This window comes from Chiloscyllium punctatum, chromosome 12, assembly GCF_047496795.1.
Source record: "Chiloscyllium punctatum isolate Juve2018m chromosome 12, sChiPun1.3, whole genome shotgun sequence".
NCBI lineage: Eukaryota > Metazoa > Chordata > Chondrichthyes > Orectolobiformes > Hemiscylliidae > Chiloscyllium > Chiloscyllium punctatum.
Window position 1 is genome coordinate 74461010 of NC_092750.1, and position 26343 is coordinate 74487352.

General features: G+C 46.9%; 1 pseudogene; it reads left to right on the forward strand.

Annotated features, from left to right (window-relative positions):
- The first annotated feature begins 18841 nt into the window (after window positions 1–18841).
- Window positions 18842–26343, forward strand: part of LOC140483943 (cyclin-dependent kinase 17-like) — a 151185-nt pseudogene continuing 143683 nt past the window's right edge.

Sequence of the window (26343 nt, forward strand, 5' to 3'; positions counted from 1 at the left end):
CACCACCACCCTCTGTCTTCTACCTTTGAGCCAGTTCTGTACCTAAATGGCTAGTTCTCCCTGTATTCCATGAGATCTAACCTTGCTAACCAGTCTCCCATGGGGAACCTTATCGAACACCTTACTGAAGGTGGATGCTGGGATATTGTTTCTGTCAGGTAAAAACAATGACTGCAGATGCTGGAAAACAGATTCTGGATTAGTGGTGCTGGAAGAGCACAGCAGTTCAGGCAGCATCCAAGTAGCTTCAAAATCGATGTTTCAGGCAAAAGCCCTTCATCAGGAATAAAGGCAGTGAGCCTGAAGCGTGGAGAGATAAGCTAGAGGAGGGTGGGGGTGGGGAGAAAATAGGACTTGTGGGCACAGCCTTAGATTTAGAGGGGGTCAATTTAAAACGGAAATGAGAGACACTTCTTCAGCCAGGGAGTGGTGGACCTGTGAAATTCATTGTCACGGAGCACAGTGGAGGCCGGAACGTTAAATGTCTTCCACGCAGAGATTGATGAATTCTTAATCTCGCAAGGAATTAAGGGCTTAGGGGGAGAGTGTGGGTAAGTGGCGTTGAAATGCCCATCAGCCATGATTGAATGGCAGAGTGGACTCGATGGGCCGAATGGCCTTACTTCCACTCTTATGTCTTATGGTCTTAAAGGTGAGAAGTGGAGGTGTGGGGAAGGTCTTGGTGAGGTGCTCATCCTCATTGATAATGGGTTGCAGGCTGCGAAGAACATGGCGTGGTTTCTCCGTTCCTGGGAAGTACTGGACAACGAAAGGGTATCCTATCGGTTGCAGCCCGTGTCTGTCTCCTGAGGAGGTCATTACGGTTTCTTGCTGTGGCACGTCGGAACTGGTGATCAATGAATTGAGCATTGTAATCCCTGTATTATGGGGTTGGCCTTCAGGCATTAGGAACCAAAGAGGGTCTTGGTTGGAGAGAGGGTTGGTGGGAAGGGAGGGAGACAGAATAAGAATTCCTCAGTCCACTGTCACCCAATGTGCAAAGTCCTTGTGTATCCTTAATTCCCCTGCTTGTTTGTAATAGCCTGATGCCAGTGGAATCATGAACTTTAGGCTTAACACCTCAAGATCGACAAGTAACAGCAACTAACGTGATATACACAATAATGACCAATCGTTTAGGCAAGAATTGCCTCAGGAACCTTTAACGAGTGGGTTTCTGTGCTTTGGATCTTTCATGAGCACACAACGAAAAATTGGTTTGCCCTGTGGTTACAGCTAGTTGTAGCTGAATAGGTTCAACAATTCCTTAGATTTCCCACAAATATCAAACATATATCAAACATTACAGCGCAGTACAGACCCTTTGGCCCTCGCTGTTACATTGACCTGTGAGAATAATCTGATGCCCATCTAACCTACACCGTTCCAATGAATCCAGGTTGAGAATATCATTAGACACGAGGCCGTAACAACTTTCCACAGTCAAAGTGTGCATTCCCAGTTTCCAATATGACGTTCTTACACTCAGGCCACAATTGTTCCAGCTTATTGCATGCACTTTATCTCCCACACTGAAGGAAATGAACCATCTGGGTTGTTATTGAGGGGAAGGTTGTGGTGTCATGGTGAGGTTACTGAAGGAGTAAACTAGTAATCTCAGTCAATAATGACTGTAACAATTCCTGTCAATTGTTGCAGAACCCCTGGCTGGTTCACTAATGTCCTTTAGGGAAATCTGCTGTCCTTCCCTGGTCTGATCTACTTTTGACTCTAGACCCAAGCGGTGTGATTGACTCCTAACGTCCCTCTGATATGGTTGAATGAGATGCTCAATTCAAGGGCAAGGGAGGTGGGGAGACAATGGCTGGTATTTCTGGTGATGCCCATGTCCCACCCGAGGGTAAAAAGAAAGAGCTGGGTGATGGTTGTGTTCTGCAGAAGTATGAGTCCCAGCAGCGAGCCATACCACTGGGACTGGGAAACAGGGATCTCTCCGAGAACACTTATCCACAAGCGAGGCAAATGAGATGGAGAGCTTGTGATCAGGAAGGGTGGGATAGAAGACGGGCTGTGACTCCTTTCAAAACATCAAGTCCATCACAAATCCTTCTGATGAGGTGTTTGATCAGGACCAAGAGGAATATTTCTAGGAGTACCTTAGAAATAAAGATGGGACAAATGCAAGATCTGCCTGTCCCTCATCTCCCTTTCCCTCCATCTTCCTGCCCCTCGTCAGCCTGTTGTAGCCTAATGTCCCTCTAAATACCATGCATCTCATGTAGCAGTGTCTCCACATAGAACTGAACAATCACCTCATAACTCGCCAACCCGGAGTGAAAGCTAGTTATCCTTGAACCGGACGGATTGGCTAAGGAGGAGATAACTGTATTATCTCCTCCAACCTGATCCATTCCTGATCCTGGTACGTTATTGACCACTAGAGTATTTCCCACATCACCAGTCATCCTCGAAGCAGAGGTCATTATTTGGGGATGCCGGTGTTGGACTGGGGTGGACAAAGATAAAAATCACACAACACCAGGTTATAGTCCAACAGGTTGAATTGGAAGCACACTAGCTTTCGGAGTGTCGCTCCTTCGTCAGGTGGTTGTGGAGGACACAATTGTAAGGCACAGAATTTACAGCAAACATCTACAGTGTGATGTAACTGAAATTCTCCATTGAAAAATACCTTGATTGTCTGTTGAGTCTTTCATCTGTTCGAATACCATGTGTAAATCACAAAACTTTTTTTAAAAAGTTACAATCTCAGGTAACAATTGGTGTTAGCTAGACAATATGTTGGAGGTGTTAGCCCCCCATGTTCTCTGCCTGTGCCATAATGTTTAGACTGATTCTAATCTAAAAAGTGAGATAACACAATCTTCTATTAATTCATGCAGTTTTTGAGCACAGTGCAATGTAACTCTGCAAGTACAAATTCACCCCCAAAACGTATATGTGTATGTGTGCATGTGGGTCTTTGTGTGTGTGTGTGTGTGTGTGTATGTGTCTGGGTTGGGGGGTTGTGAGTGTGCGAGAGAGTGTATGTGTGTGTGAGTGTAGAGTGCCTTAAGTCTGTGAGAGTGTGTGTGTGTTTGTAGGAGTGTGTGTGTATGTGAGGGTTGTGAGTGTCTGTGAGTGTATATGTGTGTGCGTGAGTGTAGAGTGGTCTAAGTCTGTGAGAGGATGAATGTGTGAGTGTGGGAGTGTGAGTGTCTGTGTGTGAGTCTGTGTATACGTGTGTCTGTGTGTACGTGTGTGTATAGGAGTGCCTGTGTGTGTGTGTGTAGGAGTATCTGTGCATGTGTATTGTGCAATGGTGGTCATCTGTAATGTGACATGAACCCAAGGTCCCGGTTGAGGCCCTCCCTATGAGTACCGAACTTAGCTACCAGCCTCTGCTCGGCCACGTTTCGCTGCTGCCTGTCCCGAAATCCGCCTTGGAGGATGGTCACCTGAAGGTCCGAGGCTGAATGTCCTGGACCACTGAAGTGTTCCTCAACTGACACACAGACACTCACACACACCCTAACAGACACACACACTCCCACATGCATCCTCTCAGAGACTTAGACCACTCTACACTCACACACACACATATACACTCTCTGTCACAGACACACACAACCCCCCACCCCACTCCTGTCTGTTGATTGTTGTGTGGTGCCCATTTATCCGTTGTCGTAGCCTTTGCTCAGTTTCCCCAATGTACCATGCCTCCGGGCATCCTTGCCTGTAATGTATAAGATAGACAATGTTGGTTGAGTCACATGAGTACCTGCCATGTACAAGGTGGGAGGTGTCCCCACGTGTAATGGTGGTATCTATGTCCACACTCTGACACGTCTTGCAGCGCCTACCATGACAGGGTTGTATGGAGTTGTCCTGAGAGCCGGGCAGTTTGCTACGAACAACAATCTGTTTGAGGTTTGGTGGTTGTTTAAAGGTAAGTAGTGGAGGTGTAGTGGAGGTGTGGGGAAGGTTTTGATGAGGTGCTCATCCTCATTGATAATGTGTTGCAGGTCACGAAATTCTGTGCCTTACAATTGTGTCCTCCACCACCACCTGATGAAGGAGCAGCGCTCCGAAAGCTAGTGCTTCCAGTTCAACCTGTTGGACTATAACCCGGTGTTGTGTGATTTTTAACCTTGAAGCAGAGGGACTGCCTTTGGTAACGGGAGATTGTCCAGCACACAGAGAGGTCAAATTCAGAAATAAGTTGTGAATTATTTAGCTCTCATTCGCCAATGGACAGAAACATTATATAATTGTCGAATCTCTACAGTGTGGCATCGAGTCCCATCAACCCTCCATTGAGCATTCCACCCAGATCCACCCTATCCCTGTTACCCTGCATCCCTCATGGCTATTCCACCTAACCTGCACATCTTTGGACTGTGGGAAGAAACCAGAGTACCCGGAGACACGGGGGTGGAGGGGGAGGTGGGGGCGGGGGGGGGGGGGGGGGAGTGGGGAATATGAAAGCTCCACACAGTTGCCTGAGGGTGGAAACAAACATGGATCTCAGGTACTATATGGCAGCAGTGCTAACCACTGTCAGCCAGTTCTTCATCAAATCATTGTAACTCGAGATTGTGAATAGCAAAAATTCCTGTGGCAGGGCATTTAGGGATATGGAAAATCCAAGTATCAATAACAAGTATTTTACATGGCCAAGACTTCATAATAACATAGTGCAGTTCTGTAAAACAAGTCAAACATGTCCGATAGTAGGAAAATCTCAATATGTAATTAAACAAGAACTTTTGATATCTGTACCAGTTTCTGAAGAACCGTTCAGTTAAGCGTTAGATTGCATCAGACTTAATCCTGTGACATGCCATTAATTACATCTTGCCAACCAGAAAATGATCAATTCATGCTGACTTGTTCACTCACCAATGTCCTGTTGATGCCAATATGTGATTCCCTGCACAGCAGACTTTTATTTTCCAGAAATGACCTTGATGTGCCACCTGATCAAAAGCCTTGTCGAACTCCAAGTGCAGTATGCCCATGAGGTAGCCTTACATGCCACCTTCTCAACAAACTCAAGTAAATCAGTTAAATGTGATTTCCCCTTCACTAAACTACGTTGAATCTGCCTAATTACCTTGAAATTGTCCAAGTGTCCTGTAATAACATCTTCAGTAACAGCTTCTAACATCTTCCCTGATCCAAATGTTAAGCTAAATGGCCTGTTTTGTGTCTCCCTTCCTCTTTATTACATTTGCTATTTTGTGATCTGGTGGTATGTTCCATGAAACTAAGGAATTTTGGAAAATTAAAATTAATTCATCAACTAAGCTACTTGCCAATCTTTTTCATATCCTTGATAAAGCCGCTTTGGGCTCAAAGACTTGACAGCACACCTTTCCGACAATTTGTACGAGGTGACAGTAATTCCCTTAAGTTCCTGCCTTTCTTCCATTTTCTGATTTAAAGCTATTTCTGGGACATTACTACATCCTCCATGGTAAATCTTAATGTGAAATACCTGTCCAATTCATCTGCCACCTCCTTATTTTCCAATTATTAATTTGCCAGACTCACTTGATATAAGAACAAAAATTAATTATTAATGACTTGCTTTTAAATATCTATAGAAACTCTTAGAACAGTTTTCTATTTTTATCAAGCATTCTCTCATACACTAAACTTTTCCTTTTTATTTGCCTTTTTAGTCATTTTTAGTCATTTTAGTCTTTTTTCTTTTTCTGTCCAAACTTCTGACCTGCTATTAACTTTTGTGCAATTATATGTATTTTTCTTCAAATTTGATATGACCTTTAAATCTTTTAGTTAACCGGGAATTGTGGGTCCTCCCCTTGAGATTTTTTATTTCTCATTGGATTATGTCTATTCTGTGTACTCTGAAATATCTCCTTAAAAGTCTTTTGTCTTCATAGCTATTGATTATGCCTTAACTTAATCTCCCAATGCACTTTGGCAAGAACTGCTTTCATGTACTCATAACTGTCTATTTTTTTATTGGACCCAATCTTCTCTTACTCATAACGAATGTAAAATTCAATTATATCACAGTTGCTGCTACCAGGGGGTAGGGATACATTGCCATAATCCTGAGAATGTGATGTTGGGGGAAGCTTCCCTGATGTTGATGGAGGTGATCGCGTTTATACAGGTTTCCCCTTCACTGGTAAAGCATAGCCTTGGTGTCAGTGCCTCCTTCCAGGGTCTTTGGAATGTTTATGTCCCTCTTTCTCTCCACAAGCCAATTGTCCTCCTCACTCTCCATGTCTTTCTTTCCTCCTGCTCTTCTCTCTTTCTCCCCTCCACTCTCATTTGCTCTCTCTCTCTCCCTGTTTCCTCATTTCTCTGCTTCCCCTCTTCCTCCCCCCCCCCCCCCGCCAAGCCCTCCTTCCTTCTCCTCCTCTTCTGTCTCTGGCCGCTTTCCCTCTTTCTCAATAAGCTCTTAAAGAACGAACAATGCCAGAGATGTCGATACTCGGAAAGTATTCGTATGAGTGCTGGTTGATTTAAAAAGCACACTGTTGCATAACTCCAGGGAAACAGCAAAGTGTTTGAGCCAATAATGTCATGGTTGGAACAATCAACACTTACACGAGGAACAAGAGAATGATCAGAGAGGGAGTAATGCCAATCAGGGTTATTGGAGGGAACTTGTGCCTGGAGTCTGAAGAGATCAGGGAGGCCCTAAATTAGTTTTTTGATTCACAAAACTGGAGAGAGGGGCCGTGTTGATAGTGAGAACACCGTGGACCAGGTTAATAGGCTTGAACAGATTGATATTAAGTGGGTGCTGGAAATTCTGGGAAGCATCAAGATAGATAAGTCCCCAGGGTTGGACCAGATAAATCAAAGGGTACTATGTGAAGCGAGGAATGAGATTTCTATGCCTCTGGCAATGATCTTTGCATTCTCACTCTCCATGGGCAGTAGCACTGGGTGATTGAGGGAGGTGAATGTTGTTCCTCTGTTCAAGAAAGGGAATAGGGAAATCCCTGGGAATTACAGACCAGTCAGTCTTATGTCTGTGGTAAGTAAGGCACTGGAAAGGATTCTGAGAGATAGGATTTATGACTATTTGGAAAACACAATTTAATTAAGGATGGTCAGCATGACTTTGTGAGGGGCAGGTCATGTCTCACAAGCCTTATTTTGAGTTCTTTGAGGATGTGACAAGTTGACAAATGTCCAACAGTGGATGTGGTGTATATGGATTTCTGTAAGGCCTTTGATAAGGTTCCCCATTGTAGTCTCATTCAGAAAGTAAGAAGGTATGGGATACAGGGAAATGTGGCTGTCTGGATACAGAATTGGCTGGCTGATAGAAGACAGCGAGTGGTAGTGGATGGAAAGTATTCCGCCTGGAGGTAGGTGACCAGTGATGTCCCACAGCGATCTGTTCTTGGGTCTCTGCTTGTAGGTATTATAAGTATTATAAGATGAAGAAGCGGAAGGGTGCATTAGTAAGTTTGCCGATGACACAAAGGTCGTTGGTGTTGTTGATAGTGTCGAGGGCTGTTGCAGGCTACAAGATGACATTGATGATGCAGAGCTGGTCTGAGAAGTGGTAGATGGAGTTCAACCTGGATAAATGTGAAGTGATTCATCTTGGAAGGTTGAATTTGAATGCTGATTACAGGGTTAAAGACAGAATTCGTGGCAGTGTGGAGGAACAGTGTGATCTTGGGGTCCACGTACATAGATTACTCTAAGTTGCCACCCAAGTTGATAGGGTTGTTAAGAAAGTGTATGGTGTTTTGGCTTTCATTAACGGGGGAGTGAGTTTAAGAGGCGCGAGGTTTTGTTGCAGCTCTGGAAAACCCTGGTTCGACCACACGTGGAATATTGTGTCCAGTTTTGGTCGCCCTCATTACAGGAAGGATGTCAATGCTTTACAGAGGGTGCAGAGATTTACCATGAATGTTGCATGGATTGGAGGGCGTGTCTTACGAATAGAGGTTGAGTGAGCTAGGGCTTTTCCCACTGGAGAAAAGAAGGAAGAGAGGTGACTTGATAGAGATGTTCAAGGTAATGAGAGGCATAGATAGAGTAGATAGCCAGAGACTTTTCCCAAGGGCTGAAATGGCAGTCACGAGAGGTCATAATTTTAAGGTGATTAGGGGAAGGTATAGGGGAGATGTCAGAGGTAGGTTCTTTCTGCACAGAGTGATGAGTGCGTGCAATGCATTGCCAGCGATTGTAGTAGAGTCAGAGACATTAGGGACATTTAAGCGACTGCTGGACAAGCACATGGATGGCAGTAAATCGAGGGGTGTGTAGGTTAGGTTGATCTTAGATTAAAATAAATGAGACAACATCATGGGCCGAAGGGCCTGTAGTGTGCTGTACTGTTCTGTGTTGTATGTTCTATTCCCTATTTATTTGAAGACAATTATGAAAATTTAATTAAAAATAATCCCCACTGAGAAAGTCTTTCAAATCAAGGCCTGATTGGGTGTATATGGCACATGGTTTCGGGGGCAAACTCTCTGCTGATTGGTGCCACTCCTGGCACATGGGAAGGACATGGGAAGGTGGGCGTGGTTTTCGGAGGTTAGTCATCTCAGCTTCAGGACCTCTCAGGCTGGTATCCTAGGCCCAACCATCTTCAGCTGCTGCTTCCCTCCATAATGGCGGCACAGTGGCTCAGTGGTTAGCACTGCTGCCTCACAGTGCTAGGCACCGGGGTTCAATTCCAGCTTTGGGCGATTGTCTGTGTGGAGTTTGCACATTCTCCCCATGTCTGCGTGGGTTTCCTCCGGGTGCTCCGGTTTCCTCCCACAATCCAAAGAATAGGTGAATTGGCCATGCTAAATTGCCCATAGTGTTCAAGGATGTGTTAGTTAGGGGTAAATATAGAGTAATAGGGCAGGGGAATGGGTTTGGGTGGGATACTCTTCAGAGGGTCGGTGTGGACTTGTTGGGCCGAAGGGCCTATTTCCAGTCTGTACAGATTCTATGATAAGGTCAGAATTGGGGATATTCGTCGATGATTGTACAATGTTCAGCACCATTTGCAACTCCTCAGGTACTGAAACAGTCCATGTTCAAAGGCAACAAGATCTGGATAATATCCACTCTTGGGTTGATAAGTGGCAAGTAACATTCGTGCTACACAAATGTCAAGCTATGACTATAACCAAAAAGCGAGAATGAAATCACCGCCCCTTGACATTCAATGGAATTAGATTAGATTCCCTACAGTGTGGAAACAGGCCCTTTGGCCCAACAAGTCCACACCGACCCTCCGAAGAGTAACCCACCCAGACCCATTTCCCTCTGACTATGGGCAATTTAGCATGGCCAAGTCACCTAACCTGCACATCTTTGGACTGCGGGAGGAAACCAGAGCACCCAGAGGAAACCCACGCAGACACAGGGAGAATGTGCAAACTCTACACAGACAGTCGCCCAAGGCTGGAATCGAACCTGGGACCCTGGTGCTGTGAGGCAGCAGTGCTAACCACTGAGCCACAGTGCCACCCCTAACTACTATTACTAAAATTCCCAGTTTCAAGAGCCTGAAGGTTACCGTTGACCAGAAACTCAACTGGACTCACCACGTAAACAAGAGCAGGTCAGAGGCCAGGAACACTGTGGCGAGTAACTCACCCCCTAGTTCCCCAAAACTTGTCCATTGTCTACAAAGCGCAACTACATGGACCTCCAAACATGCTCAAGAAGCTTGACACCATCCAGAACAAAGCAGACCCCTTGATTGTCACCGCATCATATGTACCCATTCCCTCCACCACTGACGCTCCGATACACTGCAAAAATTCACCAAAGATCCTCAGACGACACCTTCCAAACCCATGACCACTTACATCTAGAAGGACAATGGTTTGATACATGGGAACACCACCCACCGCCACTTCCCTTCAAGCCATTCCCCATCCTGACTTGGAAAAATATCATCGCTCCTTCAGTGTCACTGGGTCAAAATCCTAGAATCCTAAGGGCATCGTGGGTCAATCTGCAGCACATGGACTGCAAGCAGTTCAAGAAGGCAGCTCAGCACCACCTTCTCAAGGGCAACTAGGGATGGTCAATAATTGCTGGCCCAGCCAACAATGCCCACCTTCCATGAGTGAATTATAAAAATCCAAATAGGGAGAGACCGTTCTCTCATTTAAACTTCCAAACATTTGCTAAAATGCCACAGGACCTTTCAAATTGGAGGTGGAGGAGAAGGTGGGAGGAAGAGGTGGAGCAGGAAGTGATGGAGGGAGGCTGAAGTGGTGGAGGAAAGAGGAGGTGGTGAAGGAGAAAAGGAGGGGGGGAGTGGAGATGGAGGAGTGTGGAGGGGGAGAAAGGACTGGAGGGAGGAGGTGGAGGAGGGAGGAGAAGAGAAAGAGAGGTCGAGGAAGGAGGAGAGTGTGGAGGTAGGAGGAGGTGCTGGGGAGGAGAGTGGAGGAGGAGTGAGGATGGAGGAAGAGGAAAGGTGGAAGGAGCTGGTGGAGGGGGAGGAGGTGGAGGAGGCGGTGGAGGGGAAGAGGAAGGAGAAATAAGAGTGAGGAGTGGAGATGGAGGAGCGAAGAGGAATTGGAGGAGTAGAAAGGAGTGGAGGGAGGAGGTGGAGGAGGGAGGATAAGCGGTGGATGGAAGAGGAGAGGGTGGAGGTAGGAGGAGGGGATGGGGAGGAGGGGATGGGGAGGAGGGTGGAGGAGGAAGTGGATGGGGGAGAAGGTAAAGTATAGAAACATCTTTGAGGACACATGCTATAATAGGTAAGGTCACCAATTGAGGTGTGGGAAATCATGTTGGATGTTTTTTTGGAGATCATTGATACCCTGCCCCTATGTCCCAGGAACTCCTCCACTCAGTAACTCCCAGCAGGCACCCGAAAACATTCATCCCAGTGTTAATGTCTTGAAATGTATACTTCTCTGATATTAAATGTAAAAAAAAAGTTTTGAACGTTAATCTGCATGTACGGTATTTCAGCAAATCATCTTTTATTTTCTGTCACGATATCCAAAAGAACCTCACTCCAGGTTGTAGTTTGGAGTTTAATTCTTCTGGACAATCTGTTTCCTTTCATGTCTGGGTTAAAGTCACACTTGTCTATGAATTCCTCTCCTTGCTTGAATCCAGGACAAACACCTCATTGACTTTAATGCTGCTATGTTGCGACTTCTTTGTGTTGCCATCCACACCTCAGAAGCTTTGAGCCTGTCCTGAGTTGTCATATCCACAGGATTTCAGAATCTTGTCTTATTCCAGACAACAAGTCTCTCCCATTCACTGCAAAATCTGACCACCCTCCGTTACAATCAATCAGATTTCTCTTTAGTGATGGATGCAGATGTCTTGCCATTTGAAAGATTTATAACACTGGTATGTCTGTTGTCAGCATTAAAGGGAACTCATGTATCCCATTAATGTTTGAAAGAGTTCAGTTCCTGCTCAGGCCAGGGTTATCATGAATAATTGAATAATTCAGATTATTTTCTATTCAACCACACCATTCAGAAATGCACACTGATCATGTTACCCTTAGAAAGCTGGTGGAGAAAGCAGAGCAGTTCCTGACCAGCGCTGATGATCCCTGAACCCAATGGATTGATCATTGATCCCTCATGTCGTAGAATCCTTATGGGCCATTCAGCCCACTGATTCCACGCAGACCCTCCGTAAAGCGTCCCATTCAGACCCAGTTCTGCAGCCTATCACCCTGCACTTTCCATTATCCACCTCGCCTGCACATCCCTGGACATTGTAGGCAATCTATCTTGGCCAATTCATCTGGCCTACACATCTTTGCACTGTGGGGAGAAGCCAGAGCACCAGGGGAAACCCGCACAGACACGGGGAGAATGTGCAAACTCCACACAGACAGTTGCCCGAGGGTAGAATCGAACCCGGGCACTGTGCCACCCTGACATGTGATGAATCTGTTGACAATCCCATACCTTTTGGATCATTTGCTCACCTCTTGACCCACTCACCGTCATTTGGATGTGTCACTGACCCCTGGCACACTGGATCTATTTGTGGATCTGTCGTTGATTGTTGGATCTGATTGACCTGATACTCTCCGCACAGGATCTGAGTTACAGCTGCTTCATTGCAAGTTGGGGAACGGTTCATAGTGGAGTGGGAGGTCAGTTAGTTCAGTTGGCTGGACGGTTGGTTTGTGATGCGCAGTGATGCCAACAGCACGGGTTCAATTCCCACAGAAAAGCTAAGGTGATTAGATTCCCGACAGTATGGAAACAGGCCCTTCGGCCCAACAAGTCCACACCAACCCTCTGAAGAGTAACCCACCAAGACCCACTCCCCATCCTATCTTTACCCCTAACTAGTGCACCTAATACTATGGGCAATTTAACACGGCCAATTGGAAACCAGAGCACCTGGAGGAAACCCACACAGACACGGGGAGAATGTGCAAACTCCACACAATCGCCCGAGGCAGGAATGGAACCTGGGTCCCTGTGCTAACCACTGAGCCACCATGCCGCCCTAAATCATGACGGACTCTTCTTCTCAAACTCTCCGCTTGTCTGAGGTGTGGTGGCCCTCAGGTTAAGCCAACATCACTTTGTCTCTCTGTAATGAGACAGCATCCCCATTATCCAGTAGGCGCAGTGTTAGGGCTGTTCCTGAAGTGGATTTACAGTTATGTGTGGGACACAATCCTGAAAACTGGGAACGATACAAAACTTGGAAATGATTGTGAGGCTGTGGGGACAGTGTAGGGGGACACAGGTAGGGAGGTGGACCAGGCAGCTGCTGAAACACAACGTGGGACAGAGTAAGGTGGTGCATTTGACAGGAAGGAGATGGGGGGACAGTGTAATGTATAACTCAGGAATAAAAGCTTTTATTCCTGATGGAAGGGCTTTTGCCCGAAACGTCGATTTCGAAGCTCCTTGGATGCTGCCTGAACTGCTGTGCTCTTCCAGCACCACTAATCCAGAATCTGGTTTCCAGCATCTGCAGTCATTGTTTTTACCTAATGTATAACTCAGAAGAGGATGCGGGGTGGGGGGGTGGGGGGAGTGCAGTAGGACCTACAGGTATTGTGAAGTAATGAATGAAAGTTGCAGGACAGGTTTACAGCTCAGTTAGTACAACACAGAGAATTCTAGGCTTTACAAACAGGGGACACAGAGTACATGAGAAAGGTAGTGATGGTAAACTAGTCTTGCTTTAACTGGTGTGACTTCAGCTTCAGTATTGCAACCAGTTCTGAGTTTCATACTTTACCAGTTATGTGAAAGGCAGTAGAGAGGGCGAGGGTGCAGAACGTATTCATGAGAATTATTCCAGGGATAAGGGATGTCAGCGATTTTTTTCTGAACCAGCGTCTCCAAAAAAAGCAACAAACGCAGACCAAATACTTAACTTCAGAAGCAATCATCCCAACACCCACAAATGGAGCTGCATCAAGACATCATTTCAATGAGTCACATTACACTGCAGCACCCAAGAGCTACAAACAAGCAGAAGAAAAATATCTGTACAACGTTTTCAAGAAAAAACAGGTACCCAATAAGCAAAATCCGCCGATTCCTCAGAAACAAACCCAAACAAGCAGACACAACGCAACCAAAAACTCTAGCCACATTACCGTACATCAAAGACATCTCAGAAATTACTTCCAAACTACTCAGACCCCTTGGCATCATGGTAGCCACAAACCTACCAACACACTTAAACATTGACTAATGAACCTAAAGGATCCATTAGATACCATCAGCAAATCTAACGTCATTTACAGGATACAATGCAAGAGCTGTAAAAAAACACTACATCGGACAAATTAGCAGATAACTTGCCACCAGGATACATGAACGCCAACTGGGCCACCAAAAGATATGACCCATTCTCACTAGTTTCCATAGATACAGACAAACAGGTGTCTAGTAAATATGGTAAGACACAACTTGTTAGGTAAAGAATTCTGACATTAGGTGTAACCATATGGGCGGCACGGTGGCACAGTGGTTAGCACTGCTGCCTCACAGCGCCAGAGACCCGGGTTCAATTCCCGCCTCAGGCAACTGTCTGTGTGGAATTTGCACATTCTCCCCGTGTCTGCGTGGGTTTCCTCCCACAGTCCAAAAGTGTGCAGGTTAGGTGAATTGGCCATGCTAAATTGCCCGTAGTGTTAGGTGAAGGGGTAAATGTAGGGGAATAGGTGTGGATGAGTTGCTCTTCGGAGGGTCGGTGTGGACTTGTTGGGCCGAAGGGCCTGTTTCCACACTGTAAGTAATCTAATCTAAAGAAGGACATCAGTTTGACTAGGACTACACACATATCCTAGGACAGGCAAAACAAAGACACACACAAGAATTCTTAGAGGCATGGCATTCTAACCAGAACTCCATCAATAAAAACATCGACTTAGATCCTGTCTAACTTCCCTTGAAAAAAAGAACTGAAAATGACATCATCCACCCTAAGAAACTAAGGCCTATAAATAAAGAGGTGGGATATACCACCAGAGATTCTCACTGATGATGTTACCTAGTATGGTGACGAAACATCTGAAAACAAACCTTCCAGCTCAGTGAGCTAACTTACATGCTTCTAAGGTATGTCAGTTATATGGATGGATTGGAGAATTTAGGACTGTTTTCCTTGGAGAGGAGGTGGTTGAGGGGTGATTTGATGAAAGATATTTGGGATCATGATGGATCCAGGTTGAGAGAGGTTATCATTGGGGGTAGGATCAATAGCCAGAGGGTGCAGGTTAGAGGGGATTGGGAAAAGAAGCAATGGAGACACAAGGGAAATTCTTTTCACTCAGTGGAATGTAATGTGGAAATGTTAGGGTCTGGAATGTACTGTCTGAGAGTGTGGGGGAGGCAGGTTCACTCAAGGGGTTAGACAATAGACAATAGACAATAGACAATAGATGCAGGAGTAGGCCATTCTGCCCTTCGAGCCTGCACCGCCATTCAATATGATCATGGCTGATCATTCCTAATCAGTATCCTGTTCCAGCCTTATCTCCATACCCCTTGACTCCACTATCTTTAAGAGCTCTATCCAATTCTTTCTTAAATGAATCCAGAGACTGGGCCTCCACTGCCCTCTGGGGCAGAGCATTCCACACAGCCACCACTCTCTGGGTGAAGTAGTTTCTCCTCATCTCTGTCCTAAATGGTCTACCCCGTATTTTTAAGTTGTGTCCTCTGGTTCGGCACTCCCCCATCAACGGAAATATGTTCCCTCCTGCCAGAGTGTCCAGTCCTTTCATAATCCTATACGTTTCAATCAGATCCCCTCTCAGTCTTCTAAACTCAAGGGTATACAAGCCCAATCGCTTCAGTCTTTCCGTGTAAGGCAATCCTGCCATTCCAGGAATTGACCTCGTGAACCTACGCTGCACTCCCTCAATAGCCAGAATGTCTTTCCTCAAATTTGGAGACCAGAACTGCACACAGTACTCCAGGTGTGGTCTCACCAGGGCCCTGTACAGCTGCAGAAGCACCTCTTTGCTTCTATACTCAATCCCTCTTGTTATGAAGGCCAGCATGCTATTAGCCTTCTTCACGACCTGCTGTACCTGCATGCTTGCCTTCATTGACTGGTGGACAAGAACACCCAGATCTCTCTGAACAGCCCCTTTACCTAATTTGATACCATTGAGGTAGTAATCTGCCTTCCTGTTCTTGCCACCAAAGTGGATAACCAGATATTTATCCACATTAAACTGCATCTGCCATGCATCTGCCCACTCACCTAACTTGTCCAGGTCACCCGGTAATCCCCTAACATCCTCATCACATTTCACCCTACCACCTAGCTTTGTGTCATCAGCAAATTTGCTAATGTTATTGCTGATACCATCTTCTATATCATTTACATATATTGTAAAAAGCTGCGGTCCCAGCACGGATCCCTGCGGTACCCCACTGGTCACTGCCAGCCATTCCGAAATGGAGCCGTTAATCACTACCCTTTGTTTCCTATTAGCCAACCAATTCTCTATCCTATCTAGTACTTTGCCCCCAATCCCGTGCGCCCGTGGAATGTACTGTCTGAGAGTCTGGGGGGAGGCAGGTTCACTCAAGGGGTTAGGGTCTGGAATGTACTGTCTGAGAGTGTGGGGGGAGGCAGGTTCACTTGAGGGGTTAGGGTCTGGAATGTACTGTCTGAGAGTGTGGGGGGGAGACAGGTTCACTCGAGGGGTTAGGGTCTGGAATGTACTGTCTGAGAGTGTGGGGGGGAGACAGGTTCACTCGAGGGGTTAGGGTCTGGAATGTACTGTCTGAGAGTGTGGGGGGAGACAGGTTCACTCGAGGGGTTAGGGTCTGGAATGTACTGTCTGAGAGTGTGGAGGGAGAGAGATTCACCCGAGGGGTTAGAGTCTGGAATGTACTGTCTGAGAGTGTGGGGGGAGGCTGTTCACTTGAGGGGTTAGGGTCTGGAATGTACTGTCTGAGAGTGTGGGGGGAGACAGGATCACTCGAGGGGTTAGGGTCTGGAGTGTACTGTCTGAGAGTGTGGGGGGAGGCAGGTTCACTCGAGGGGTTAGGGTCTGGAATGTACTGTCTGAGAGTGTGGGGGGAGGCTGTTCACTCGAGGGGTTAGGGTCTGGAATGTACTGTCTGAGAGTGTGAGGGGAGGCTGTTCACTCGAGGGGTTAGGGTCTGGAATGTACTGTCTGAGAGTGTGGGGGGAGACAGGTTCACTCAAGGGGTTAGGGTCTGGGATGTACTGTCTGAGAGTGTGGGGGGAGACAGGTTCACTCAAGGGGTTAGGGTCTGGGATGTACTGTCTGAGAGTGTGGGGGGAGACAGATTCACTCGAGGGGTTAGGGTCTGGGCTGTACTGTCTGAGAGTGTGGGGGGAGACAGGTTCACTCAAGGGGTTAGGGTCTGGGATGTACTGTCTGAGAGTGTGGGGGGAGAGAGATTCACTCGAGGGGTTAGGGTCTGGAATGTACTGTCTGAGAGTGTGAGGGAAGCATGTTCACTCGAGCGGTTAGGGTCTGGGATGTACTGTCTGAGAGTGTGGGGGGAGGCTGTTCACTTGAGGGGTTAGGGTCTGGAATGTACTGTCTGAGAGTGTGGGGGGAGACAGGTTCACCCGAGGGGTTAGGGTCTGGAATGTAGTGTCTGAGAGTGTGGGGGGAGGCTGTTCACTCGAGGGGTTAGGGTCTGGAATGTACTGTCTGAGAGTGTGGGGGGAGACAGATTCACTCAAGGGGTTAGGGTCTGGAATGTACTGTCTGAGATTGTGGGGGGAGGCTGTTCACTCGAGGGGTGAGGGTCTGGAATGTACTGTCTGAGAGTGTGGGGGGAGAGAGATTCACTCGAGGGGTTAGGGTCTGGAATGTACTGTCTGAGAGTGTGGGGGAGAGAGATTCACTCGAGGGGTTAGAGTCTGGAATGTACTGTCTGAGAGTGTGGGGGGAGACAGGTTCACCCGAGGGGTTAGAGTCTGGGATGTACACTCTGAGAGTGTGGGGGAGAGAGATTCACTCGAGGGGTTAGGGTCTGGAATGTACTGTCTGAGAGTGTGGGGGGAGAGAGATTCACTTGAGGGGTTAGGGTCTGGAATGTACTGTCTGAGAGTGTGGGGGGAGGCAGGTTCACCCGAGGGGTTAGAGTCTGGAATGTACTGTCTGAGAGTGTGGGGGGAGAGAGATTCACTCGAGGGGTTAGGGTCTGGGATGTACTGTCTGAGAGTGTGGGGGGAGGCTGTTCACTTGAGGGGTTAGGGTCTGGAATGTACTGTCTGAGAGTGTGGGGGGAGACAGGTTCACCCGAGGGGTTAGGGTCTGGAATGTACTGTCTGAGAGTGTGGGGGGAGACAGGTTCACCCGAGGGGTTAGGGTCTGGAATGTTCTGTCTGAGAGTGTGGGGGGAGACAGGTTCACTCGAGGGGTTAGGGTCTGGAATGTACTGTCTGAGAGTGTGGGGGGAGACAGGTTCACTCGAGGGGTTAGGGTCTGGAATGTACTGTCTGAGAGTGTGGGGGGAGACAGATTCATTCGAGGGGTTAGGGTCTGGAATGTACTGTCTGAGATTGTGGGGGGAGGCTGTTCACTCGAGGGGTTAGGGTCTGGGATGTACTGTCTGAGAGTGTGGGGGAGAGAGATTCACTCGAGGGGTTAGGGTCTGGAATGTACTGTCTGAGAGTGTGGGGGGAGAGAGATTCACTTGAGGGGTTAGAGTCTGGAATGTACTGTCTGAGAGTGTGGGGGGAGACAGGTTCACCCGAGGGGTTAGAGTCTGGGATGTACACTCTGAGAGTGTGAGGGGAGGCAGGTTCACCCGAGGGGTTAGGGTCTGGAATGTACTGTCTGAGAGTGTGAGGGGAGGCAGGTTCACCCGAGGGGTTAGGGTCTGGAATGTACTGTCTGAGAGTGTGGGGGGAGGCAGGTTCACCCGAGGGGTTAGAGTCTGGGATGTACTGTCTGAGAGTGTGGGGGGAGAGAGATTCACTCGAGGGGTTAGAGTCTGGGATGTACTGTCTGAGGGTGTGGGGGGAGGGGGGAAGGTAGGTTGTTTTCAGGGGTTAGGGTCTGGAGTAGTGCTGGGGGGAGAATGGTAGTGTACTGCACTGCTCCTTTAGAGGGCCAGCACGGTTCAGGACGGGGGCCGAATGCACTCCTTCATTGGTCACTACATTGAAACAGCCTTCAGCCGGCAGATGGGGTGACTCCAGCAATAGCCCTGGCCTGACTCTCGGACAGAATCTGCAATGTCAGAGGGTTTGTTTGTGATCTGCTCTGCGCCGAGACAGCGTTCCTAATCTGCTGCATCATTGGTGCAGAGGTAAGGGAGAGCTGGCGGCTGGGAAGCTCAAATCCCCACGGTTTCCCTGGCAGTGACAGTGAATGCAGGCTGAGATATCGCCTGGAGAGAGGGGCTCGGGGTGGGGTGGGCTGGGATGCTGTGTTGGGAAGCTGGTGTGTCTGTGTGTGTGGGGGGGGGGGTCCCTGGGTGCGGTGCCCTGAACTGCAGCCTGGTCTCTGTGCTCCAGGAGCTGGCCTGAGAGGCGTATCCCAGGAACCTGTTTCCTTTGAACAGCTCCCCTCTCGGGGTCTGGCCTTCCAGCAAGTGAGCCGCGGTCGCAGTCAAACGATCGGAATCCTGGGGAAACTGAAGAGGGGCTCATGCGCCCCTTCACCGGACCAAAGTCTCTCGGATCTGCGTTGCAATAACTCCGCTTGCTCTGCCGGTGCCTCCTTTGTACACAGACTAACCCCAGCGTTGCTGCTGCTCTGCTCCAGATCCGCGACCCAAGCTTACCTCAGCTGGAAGGTGAGAGTCAACCCATGAGTTAGATGACAAAGATGCTTCCAGTGGGTGTTGCATGATCTCAGCTCTCTCCTTTTCCCCTCCCCAGTGTAGTCTGAAATGTCAGGGGGTGTTGTCCCACCTCCTGACCCTGGCAAGGGAAGGGTAGTGTAACCCTCAGTCTGATGATCAGCTTCCCTGTTCAGCTTTGCTGGAAAGTAGGTTGTCTATTTACAATTAAGGATACGAGAGTGGTCATCGGTTCCCCTCCGAGAGATGAATTTTGCTCTGTACTGTCTCTGATACCCTGTGTGTGTGTGTGTGTGTGTGCCTCTTCCTATCCACGTGTGGGGTCATCTTGGTCTGTCAACCCAAGGGCATGCAAGTATACCAGAACCAGAGTGAGCACTCGACTCAGACCGCACCTTACAGTTACGAACATTCAGATCTCGGCATAAATTAGGAGGGTTGGATAGACTTGGTGACCAATGGAATTGGGGGCAGCACGGTGGCTCAGTGGTTAGCACTGCTGCCTCACAGCACCAGGGACCCAGGTTCAATTCCAGCCTCGGAATTGACTGTGTGGAGTTTGCGCATTCTCCCCGTGTCTGCGTGGGTTTCCTCCGGGTGCTCCGGTTTCCTCCCACAGTCCAAAGATGTACAGGTCAGGTGAATCGGTCACCCTAAATTGCCCGTAGTGTGAGCTACATTAGTCAGAGGGAAATGGGTCTGGGTGGGTTACTCTTCGGAGGGTTAGTGTGGACCAGCACGGACACTATGGATCAAATCGTCTCCTTTGGCGCCATAATACGTCAGTGATTTTGTGGGGAGTAGACCACTCAGCCGTCAAAGCTGCATTGCTGGTCAACACGATCCTAGCTGACCTGATTACTCCACATTCCCACTTACCCCGTGGTAACCTGTCAGTAAGAATCAATCCACCTCTGCCTCAAGCAACTTTGTCTGGAAGCTAGTGGGGCAGGATCATAGGACACAGAATTTGTAGTCAAAGATCAAAGTGTCATACAACTGATGTGCTGTATTGAACAAACCCAGGTTTGCTGTTAAGTATTTAATCTCTTTACAATGAGGTTGCAGGTTTTGATGCATTAATATGTAAATCCCAGAACTTCTTTCAAGTCACATTCCTGAGATAACTTTAGGTTTTATAGTCCAACTAAACTTGTTGGGCTATAACCTGGTGTTGTGTGATTTGTAGGTAAAAGTGAGGATGGCAGATGCTGGAGATCAGAGTCGAGAGTGTGGTGCTGGAAAAGCACAGCAGGTCAGGCAGCATCCGAGGAGCAGGAAAATCGACGTTTCGGGCAAAAGCCCTTCATCAGGAATTGTGTGATTTTTAACTTGGTCCATCCCAGTCCAACACTGGCACCTCCACATCAAAAAAATTCAGAGAGTCTGGTCCCATCAGCTTTTCAGGAAAGGAAATCTAAAGACTGCCGATCCTCTGAGAGAAAGCAAAACCTTTCTGTGTCTTAAATGGGTGACCCCTGATCTTAAAAACTATGACCCCTAGTTTCAGATTGTCCCACAAAAGGAAACATCCTTCCTACACCCACCCAGTCAAAATTGCTCCGGATCAATCAAACCGCCTCTGACTCTTTGAAACTCCAGAGAATACAAACCTAGCCTTTCTCAGCCTCTCCCCATAACACAGCCCACCCAATCCAGATACAAGTCTAGTAAACCTTCTCTAAACCATTTCTAATGTAGTAACATTCTTCAATGCATACAGTGACCAGTAGTGTACAGAGCACTCCAGATATAGTCTCACAAATGCCGTGTATAACGGCAGCATAACCTCCCTACTCTTGTACTCAATTTGCCTCACATTAAGGCATAACATTCTCTGATTACTTGCTGTATCTGCATACTAACCTTCTGTGAATCATGCACTAGGACACCCAGGTTTGTCTGCATCTCAGAGCTCTGCAGCCTCTCATTGTTTAGATAACAAACTTCTTTACCATTCGTTATACCAAAATGAACAATTTCACACTTTTCCTTATTATACTCCATTTGTGAGATCTGTGCCAACCGACTTAACCTATTTATATCCCTTTGTAGGCTGCTTATGCCCCCTTCATCACTCACTTTCCTATCTTCATATCATCGACAAATCTAGCTCCTGTGCTTTCAGTCTGTTCATCCATCATTTATGGGAATTGGAAAAAGTTGAGGCCTCAGCTCTGACTCCTGTGACGCACCTTGCTAACAGGATAATTACCCATTTCCACCTACCTTCTGATTCTTGTTAACCAGCCAATCTTCCAACCATAACAGTATGTTACCCCTTACACTCCCAGAACAAATGCTGATTGAAAATGTAAAGGCAGCACATCCACTAGTTTCCCTTTACCCCCGATGTAGAGGTACTGGTGTTGGATAGTCAAAAGTCACACAACACCAGGTTATCGTCCACAGGTCTATTTGAAATCACAAGCTTTCACAGCACTGCCCCTTCATCAGGTGAACTGAAGAGAGCACCCAGGACAGACTTTGTAATCAGAGAGATCAAAAGATCATACAAATGGTGTGAGTGGAGTGTCGACAGACTGAATAATAGGTCTCTGTAGGTGATCGAGAGTGTCAGCCAGTGTGAGTAAAGTGTCAACAGCTGAAAAACAAATGAAAGGATTCATTGAGGCAAAGAGATCATTATAAAAAATTAAAACTAACGTGGTGATGGAGACAGACCAAATGACTGGGATAATATGATAGGTATAACAGCACCCTGCCGAAGGCCTAACCCAAGTAATAAAGTAATCCAAAACTGTACAAACTAATTAAAGTAGAGAGATCATCACAAGTCATCAAGCTGATGGTGTCAAAGCAGGACAGTAAGGAAGATTTTACAGATGCAGAACAGTATGGTGGGTTATATGTAGTGCAACATGAACCCAAGTTCACGGTTGAGGTGGGTTTGCAACTTGGCTAAAAGTTTCTGCATTGTTCTGTATCTCAAAGGCTGCCTTGGAGGATGTTTAGCTGAAGATCAGAGGCTGAATGTCCTTGACAACTGAAGCATTCCCTGACTGGGGGGGGGAAACATTCCTGTCTGGCAATTGTTGTGCCACGTCCATTCATCTGTTGCCTGAGCATCTGCATGGTTTCGCATCCTAACCTGCAGTGTATGAGGTAGACAACATTGACCGAGTCACATGAGCATCTGCTGTACGACGGTAGTGTCCATGTTGATGATCTGGCATGTCTTGCAGAGGTTCCAGTGGCAAGCTTTTGTGGTGTTGTGGTCAATGTTGGCCTGAAGGCTGTGCAGTTTGCAGTGAACGATGGTCTGTTTAAGGTTTGGAGGTTGTTTGGAGGTGAGAAGTAAGGATGATCTTGGCGAGATGTTCGTCATCATTGATACCATGTTGAAGGCTGTGAAGAACATGGTGCAGTTTCTCCACTCAGGGGACGTACTGGACGACGAAGGGTACTGTATTGGTCATGTCTTGTGTTCATCTCCTGAGGGGGTTGTTGTGATTTTTCACTGTGGCACATCAGGTGATCGATGATGACTGGAGCATCGTATCCTGTTCTTATGAGGATGTCTTTCAGCATCTTTATGTATCCATCACGTTCCTCCTCATCTGAGCAGATCCTGTAAGGGCACAGGGTTTGTCTGTAAGGGATCACTTTTTTAACATGTTCAGGGTGCAAGTTGAAGCAGTGTAGCATCGTGAGGTTATCCATGGGCTTGTGGTAGAGTGAGGTACTGAGGTGTCTGTCCCTGATGGAGATGTGTCTGAGAATGAGACTGATTCTGCAGTGTTGTCCATTGGTAAGTCTGATGGTGGGATGAAACTTGTTGATATCGTTGTGTAGTTGGTTCAGTGACACGTTTCCACGAGTCGCCAGTTGGGGAACACTTCAGCGTCAGGGACATTCAGCCTCTGATCTTTGGGTAAGCATCCTCCATGGCAACCTTCGAGATACAGAGCACTGTAGAATCACTGAGCAGAAACTGATAGCCGAGTTACTATCCACCTCAACCATGATCTTGGTAATGTTGCACTACATGTTGCCCCACCACACTGTTCTGTATCTACCTTACTGTCCTGCTTTGACACCATCAGCTTGATGACTTGTGATGATCTCTCCACCTTAATTAGTTTGTACAGTTTTGGATTACTTTATTACTTGGGTTAGGCCTTCGGCAGGGTGCTGTTATACCTATCATATTATCCCAGTCATTTGGTCTGTCTCCATCACCACGTTAGTTTTAATTTTTTATAATGATCTCTCTGCCTCAATGAATCCTTTCATTTGTTTTTTAGCTGTTGACACTTTACTCACACTGGCTGACACTCTCGATCACCTACAGAGAGCTATTATTCAGTCTGTCGACACTCCACTCACACCATTTGTATGATCTTTTGATCTCTCTGATTACAAAGTCTGTCCTGGGTGCTCTCTTCAGTTCACCTGATGAAGGGGCAGTGCTGTGAAAGCTTGTGATTTCAAATAGACCTGTGGACGATAACCTGGTGTTGTGTGACTTTGACCCCTTTACCACCAGTAGCTTTACTCCCTCAAAGAACTCCAGTAAATTGCAGAAACATGATTTTCCCTTTCACAAAACCATGTTGGCTCTATTAAAATGGCTGTGCCTGTTCAAATGTTTTTAGCAATAGCTTCCAACATTTTCCCTATGACAGATGTTGAACTAACTAGCCTGCAGTTTCCTGCTTTCTGTATTCCTCCTTTTTTTTTGTAAAGGAGATACGTTCGCTATTTTCCAATCTAAAGGAGCCTTCTCTGAATCTTATGAGTTTTGGAAAATGCCAGCCTAATGCATCGATGATCTCACGAGCTAATTTCTTTAAGATGCCAGGATGAGTCACTTGTCACTTTCTAGTTCCAGTAATTCACCCCCCCCCCACCCATTTCTGACCCATTCTTTTCCCGAGTTATTCCCTCTCTTCCATTTCCTGATTTATACAATCGTGTAGTATCATGGCCCATCAAGTCTGTACTGCCAAAGATACGCTGCTAGTTATGCTAGTCCCACTTTCCAACATTAGGTCCACAGCCTTGAATGTTATGATATTTCAAGTGCTCATCCAAGTACTTATTAAAATCTGTGAGGGCTTCAGCCTCAACTCTCCCAAACAGGGCATTCCAGTCCCTCTCCATCCTCTCGGTGAAAAAGGTTTTGTCCCAAAATGCCCTCAAACCTTCTGCCTTTCAGTTTAAAATTACGCCTCCTGATTGTTAACCCTTCAACTAAGGGGAACAGCTGCTTTCTATGCACCCTGCCCACATTTGTCACAATCTTGTATGCCTCTGTCCCTTAGCCTTCTTTGCTCCAAAGAAGAAAACCTTCCCTTCATTGCTGAACTGTTCCATCCCCAGCAATATCCTTTGTGGACCCTGCAGTGCAAGCACATCTCTTCCTATACTGTGGTGACCAGAACTGCACACTGTACTCCAGCCTTACAAAAGCTTTGTACCGCTCCAACAAGGTCTCCCTGCTCTTATAATCTACACCTTCATTGATAGAGGCAAGTGTCCCATATGCCGCTTAATCACCTTGTCAACCTGTTCTACTGCCTTCAAGGATATGTTCACAAGCACCCGAGATCCCTCTGCTCCTCTGAGCTCCTTCGTTTCCAGTGAAGACTGGTGTAAGATATTCGTTCAAGTCAGTTCATCTAGGTCAAGTTAATTCTCCAGTCTGAAGGTCTGCAGGAGCAACACCCACGTTGTGAACTCTCTTCTTTTTTAAATAGCTATAGAAACTCCTGGTGGGGTTTTGATTTTCAGTTAGCTTTCACAGTGAGGAAACATAAACAGCCATGGACAACCAAAGAGAGAGGGGACAGCAGAAAACCAAAAGGCTTATGAAAATGCCAGAAAAAAAAGCACAGATTCTGTTGATGGAGGAAGATGCAAGGGCCACCAAAGGGCTACAAAATAGCTAACAAGAGCTACAGTGAAAGGGATTATAAAAGGAAACTTACAAAAGGGACGTCAAAATCATTAAGAAGAAATGTTATAGTTACATAAAAGAAAACTGGGTGGTCAGGAGCAATGCTGGATCTCAAAATGGGCATAGCGCCAAGGATTTCAGTAAGGCCTTTGATAAAGTTCCACATGGTAGGCTGCTCTGGAAGGTTAACTCACATGGAATTCAGGGGGAGCTGGCGAATTGGATACATAATTGGCTTAATGGTAGGAAGCAGAGGGTAATAGTGGAAGGACGCTTGTCAGATTGGAGACCTGTGACTAGTAGAGTGCTTCCGGGTCAATGTCACAGTGGTGCTGGAAAAGCACAGCAGGTCAGGCAGCATCCGAGGAGCAGGAAAATCAATGTTTCGGGCAGGAGCCCTTCACCTTCATCAGGAAGTGCCTCAGAGGTCAGTGCTGGGTCCATTGCTGTTTGTTATCTATATCAATGACTTGGACGAGAGTGCCATGATTAGTAAGTTTGCAGATGACATTAAAGTAGACAGTATCATGGACAGAAATTGCAGCAGGACCTTGATCAGTTGGGGAAGTGGGCCAAGAAATAGCAAATAGAGTTTAATCTAGATAAATGTGAGGTCTTGCATTTTGGAAGGTCAAATCACGGTAGGAGTTTCATGGTGAATAGCAGATCCTTAAGGAGTGTAGTGGAACAGAGGGATCTTGGAGTTCAGGTTCACAGTTCTCTGAAAGTGGAGTCACAGATAGACAGGACAGTGAAGAATGGGTTTTGGCACACTGGCCTTCATCAGTCAGGGCATTGAGTATAGAAGTCGGGAAGTTATGTTGCATATATACAGGGTGTTGGTGAGACCGCACTTTGTACACAGAGGAACTTTGATTATCCAGCATTCGATTATCCGAATATTGGACTATCTGGCAAAATCGCAATGTCCCGATGCTCGACTAAACTATGTTATTTGGCGTTCGATTATCCGGAATTTGATTAACCAAATGAAATACTCTCCGCCCGTGTCTTTCGGTTAATCGAGGTTCCTCTGTATTGTGTTCTGTTTTGGTCATCTTACTGTAGGAAGAATGTTATTCAACTGGAAAGAGTGCAGAAGAGATTGACAGGGATGTTTCCAGGACTCAATGGCCTGAGCTATAGGGAGAGGTTGGACAAACTAGGATCGGTTTCTTTAAAGCATAGGTGACTGAGGGTGGACCTTATGGAAGTGCAGAAGATCAA